The sequence below is a fragment of the Triticum aestivum genome, chromosome 1B (assembly GCF_018294505.1).
Source record: "Triticum aestivum cultivar Chinese Spring chromosome 1B, IWGSC CS RefSeq v2.1, whole genome shotgun sequence".
NCBI lineage: Eukaryota > Viridiplantae > Streptophyta > Magnoliopsida > Poales > Poaceae > Triticum > Triticum aestivum.
Genome location: NC_057795.1, coordinates 655,580,245 through 655,585,806, shown reverse-complemented (window position 1 = coordinate 655,585,806; position 5,562 = coordinate 655,580,245). Strand labels below are relative to the sequence as shown.

Genomic DNA, 5,562 nt, shown 5'->3' with positions numbered 1-5,562 from the left:
TGTTACTTTGTTTGGTGTTAACAGAGTCGATGGACATGCCAGAAGAAAAAAACAAATAGATACAGCAGGTTGATTTCCTACCAACTTGACAATGGTGTGTCATTTTTTCTGCAGTAGATTAACTCGTGAACAATGCCATCCTTGTAATCGGGGAATAATTGAAGAGAATAGTAAGCAAAGTATTCTGCCATCTCGCATGAATAGTAAGAAAAGTAGTTTAACTCCTGAACATTTTTTTCGTACAGTTTGGAAAATGCTTACTAACCGATATTCCCTCTATTCCTAAATATAAGTCTTTCTACAGATTCCACTACATACATACGGAGCAAAATGAGTGAACCTACACTCTAACATAGTCTATATACATCCGTATGTAGTTTGTATTGAAATCCCTAGAACGACTTATATTTAGAAACAGAGGGAGTAGAAGAGAAATCAATATTCTCGCATTGAAGATATGAGGCAAGCACCCACCTACAATCTGTCCATCACCCCATTGGAAGCCAAGCTCCCCTTTTGCTCGGTTCCTCACTGCTGCACGTACCGATTAGTGGGGACATATTTTTTTTTGTCCTATCTACTTTGGAAAAGAAGAGGTAAGGACCTACAGTACTGCAAATCTTCATATTTAAACATATTAACAATCCCTTGTTTTTCTTTCAGAAAAGCAATCCCTGGTCTTATTATAATTATAGATTATCTTAAAATCGATTTCTACTTTGTGATTTGTCAAAGCATAAAGAACTGTGTAGAATAAGAGGTCGTATTTCAATGATTTGGATGTTGCATTGACATCAGATAATTACCTACTGCATGTAATAGCTAGTGATCGATGGATGCAAGTTGGTATAACTTTAATGTCAAATGTATAGAAAAATATCCAAAGTCTAGTCCTGGTGTTGCTGCAAGGATTAGATGCTGGCATGCTGTGACTGGAACCAGCAGAAATTATACAAAATGCACAATTTTAAAATTTATGAACTAATTGAGCATGTTTTTCTCTTCGTGTTGCAGGTAAACAAAAACATATAGATCAAATAAGTTAGATGAACCAGCAGATATTTTATTAGTGAGCTCTATAGATGCAGCAATCAGTAACAGACCATCTCCATGAGCTTTGACTCCATGAATAGTACTTAATACAGGAAAAAGGGAAGGCCAATATTGCTCAATTGTTACTGAAATTTTAAAGGAAATCAAGTGGCACTACAACATCAGGACATATGTGTAGAACGAAATGCCCATTGATTGCAGTAGAAGACAATTCACTTCATATCCTTTCAGAATAACACATTAACTCTTGGAGCATGTACAACAGAAATGGAACATAAAGCTAACCAAGAATACATATCCATGTGCGCCACTTTCAGAATATATGACATAGTACCTCTGAGATATCTAACTTGTTGTTTCCATGCATTCAAGAAGCACTTAATTACTTTCAGGGATCTTATTACAAATTTAATTTGTTTGATTCAAACTTATGTAGTAGCATGGCATTTTTCTGTGACATCCAAAAAAATATGTTTACATATCAAATAGGCAACACCAGTAATTATTGGTCCAAATAAGGCATGGACAGGTTTGCATCTGCTAAAGAACATTATATTGTTTCTCCTATTCCACAACCTATGACCACATTTAAGCATGGACAGATTCGTGTATATGATAACAGAACAACATGCTCCATGTCATAAATCACAGGCTAGGAGGAAGCGATGCAGATGAGGGTGGATTAGCATACTTGTTAGCAGTTGTGCTTGTCAGCCTAGTGGAGGATGTAGAGGTAGGTGACAGAGCTTCTTCACCTCGGGTGACTGCACCGCCATGTTCTTACATAACATAGTATTCCTACAAATATGCAATTCAGAATAGAAAGGTACAATTATCAGGCTCAGTACCCTATTCAGAACAGAAAAACAAATCTTATTAATTGAAAGGTACCTTGTGCAGATATATAAAAGTTCAGTACCCTGTTCCTCCTTTCCAAATCTACCAGACTGCTTAATTTACAAACAAAGAAACCTGTGCTGCTTGCCATGGAAGAGATGGAGGCGGGAAAACAAAACCTTAGAAAACATGATGGTTGTATAACCCCAGAAATGTCAAGGATTTGGCATGAGTGTCACAGGCGGCCAAGCAAATCTGCTACTTATCAACACACACACGCATGCACAGTACATATTGTCAACCAAAGTAACAACAAATCAGAGACATATGCCTCATGTTGTCCCCACAGTTCAATGGAATGGATTGTATCTAATCAGGACATCCAATCAGTGGTTTCATCATCACAAAGAACTCACGAACATGTACAACAATGGAGCAGGTACCTTTGTCTGCTTGGAGCTCCTTGTGCGGGTCATGTTGTGGATGCCCTCCATGGAAGGAAGGACCTGCTGCTGCTGCTCCAGCCCGAATCAAATCAAGGTGGTTAGACCCTACAATCCATCCATATACAATCAGGTATTTGCACTGAAGATGCAAATAGTCCACTGTAGACACTGCAGCAGAGAAGAGAGGGAGCTTCACCAATAGAGCAGAAAAATCAAATGGAATCCAACAGAGAGAAGAGAAGAAGGAAGACCTGCAGATGGTGGAGCCCTTAAGGATGATGACCTGCAGATGGTGAGGGAACCCCATCACCATCTAGAAGAAGACGGCTTGAGCTACTGGTCCATGGCGATGTTGGATGTGTGCCTGCGTGAGGGAGAGAAGAGCATCAGGGAAGGGGAGGGAAGAAGGGCAGAACCATGGCATCGACACTCACCAGGGTGGAACATTGACGAGCAGCTCCATGGCGTGGGTCTCCTTGACGAGCAGGTCCGATCCAGGCGCGGATCTTTCCGCCGCCATGGATCTCCCACTCCTCTCCTCTCCTCTCGGGATTCAAGCGGTCGTCGACGGATAAGAGGAGGGGCGGAGCGGATTTTATCCATCGTCGAGGTAGCCACCACCGTCATCATCGCCGTCGGTCACCATGGCCCAGCGGCTAGGTCTTCCAGTGCGAGGAGTGAGGGAGGGAGGGAGGGCGGATCTGACCGCTGCCTGAGCTGTCGCGGGGGGAGGGGCGCCGCGGCCATGAAGGCCCGCCTCCAACTACAAGGAGTGCGCGCCGCCGCGCCGGATCCTTCTGTTTCCCGCGCCCGTCCATCGTCACCCGGCTCCGGCGAGCTCCTGCGTGGGTCGCCGCACCGCCCCACTTTTCTCCCTTCTTCTCAACCTCACCACCCAGTCTCTTCTCTGCCATGGATCCGCCCGGGAAGCCGCGCTCCGGCCTTCCTCGCCCCCCGCGTCGCCGCCCACCTCCGGATCCGCCTCCAAGCCCCCGCCGTGCGCGGATCCGCCCCCTGCAAGCTCCAGTCGCGCCGCCCATGTAAAAAGGACCGCGTTTTGAATATACCAAAACATAGGGTCCTTTGTGCAAAATTAAAGCGTTTTTCCAGATCCACTTAAACAAGGACTGCGGGTTGAATTCGAATAAACTGAAGGACTTTTATGCAAAATCGATAGCGACGACGGACGGGCAGAAGCACTCCGTGCTTTATTAGTAGGGAAAGATGTGTGTACGGACAAATATAAAAGGCATCAACTCTTTCTCGGGGAAAAAGGGCAAGCCCCCTGGCCCATGTTGGCAAACTTGCCGCTGCACACACGCACACCCAGATCACTCTCGTCCAGGACCCGGTCAGCCAAAATAGATGAACCTACACATTTTTGAAAAAATATGTCAACCTACAGAGGATAAACTAGGACCGCTATAATAATTACGTAGAACAATTAGCATCCGGAAAATATAAAATACAACCAAAAAAAATACTCCCTCTGTCCCAAAATTCTTGTCTTAGATTTTTCTAAATACGGATGTATCAAGTCAAGTTTTAGTATTAGATACATCCGTATCTAGACTAATGTAAGACAAGAATTTTGGGATGGAAGGAGTACATACATTATCCATTGATTATTGATTTTGGATATAATGGTTAAGATTAAATGATCTAAAAAATACGCAGGACAATATTATGTGCAATATTTAGCATCAGACAAATATGTGGTACAAAAAAAAGTAAATGGCTAAAAAAACACGTACAACCATATCAACGAACCAGTCAGGGAAAATTCCAACCGGAAACTTCCAGTACAAAACAATAAGAATCCAAAGAAAATAAAGCAAGCAAAAAAATTATGAGCATTTGAGCCATAAGTCTTACTCTGACTAATTTGGTTAAAATGGGAACCAGAAATAATACCAAACAAAATAAAATGAGCAATATGTATTACAAACTAGTAAATGTAGCCGCAAGGATGTCATCTGATTCATTGTTTTAAAAAATATGATAAAAATATCCAAACACCATCACGTATTAGAGAAGGACACTTGCAAGGGACATGCAATCAGTCTCCGGTTAAAATCCTAATTGTGTACGGACAAACATAAAAGGCATCAACTCTTCCTCGGGGAAAAAGGGCAAGCCCCCTGGCCCATGTTGGCAAACCTGCCACTACACACACGCACACTCAGATCACTCTCTGCCAGGACCCGATCAGCCAAAATAGACGAACCTACACATCTCTCAAAAAATTAATAATAGATCAACCTACAGAGGATAAACAAGGACCGCTATAATAATTACGTAGAACAATATTATGTGCAATTTTTAGCATCCAGCAAATATAAGATAAAACCAAAAATAATACATACATTATCCATTGATTATTGATTTCGGTTATAATGGTTAATATTAAAAGATCTAAAAATACACAGGACAATATTATGTGCAATATTTAGCATCCGACAAATATGAGGTACAACAAAAAATATACGTAAACGGCTAAAAAAACACATACAACCATATCAACGAACCAGACAGGGAAAATTCCAACCGGAAACTTCCCGTACAAAACAATGGGAATCCAAACTAAATACAACAAGCAAAAAAATTATGAGCATTTGAGCTATAAGTCTTACTCCGACTAATTTGGTTAAAATGGAACCAGAAATAATACCAAACAAAGTGAAAGGAGTGATATGTATTATAGACTAAATGTAGCCGCATAGAATGTATGAGCATTTGAGCCACAAGTTTTACTCAGACTAATTTGGTTGAACTAGGAATCAGAAATAATACAACCATATTTAAGTTATACTTATTAAAGTGATATTAATAATTTGATTTCTACACATGGTATGGCAAAAAACTAAATTTTCAAATTGATTTGTAACGGAAATTAAATTTTTATTGAGAGTACAACTCGAATTATAGACAAACCGTTTTAAGAACTGACGAACATTGGTCAACACATATCCAAAAATTGATAGTATCAGTTTCTGAATTTGAATAAAAAAAATGCAATTTTCTTGGAAGGTATCAATATGTATATCTTGGGTTTAAATTTGGCAAAAAAAGCCAAAATTTGAAATCACCATGTGCGGCATTCTGGAATAATAATAAAAATAAACATTTAGTTCTCTCTAAATTATCAACATGTATATATTCAGCAGTACAAAAAAAGCTCGATGTCACATATCAGAGGTGGGGGTAGAGATGCATGACCTAGAGA

At 40.5% G+C, this 5,562-nt stretch overlaps 1 long non-coding RNA gene across 1 annotated transcript; it reads right to left on the bottom strand.

Annotated features, from left to right (window-relative positions):
- Positions 1 to 540: 540 nt before the first annotated feature.
- On the bottom strand, positions 541 to 2,651 carry LOC123145786 (uncharacterized). The gene is made up of 4 exons (XR_006472449.1): positions 2,588 to 2,651; positions 2,334 to 2,504; positions 1,945 to 2,030; positions 541 to 1,851 (listed from the first exon to the last, which is right to left on the bottom strand). It is a non-coding gene; the product is annotated as an uncharacterized lncRNA (long non-coding RNA).
- Between the last annotated feature and the right edge of the window lie 2,911 nt (positions 2,652 to 5,562).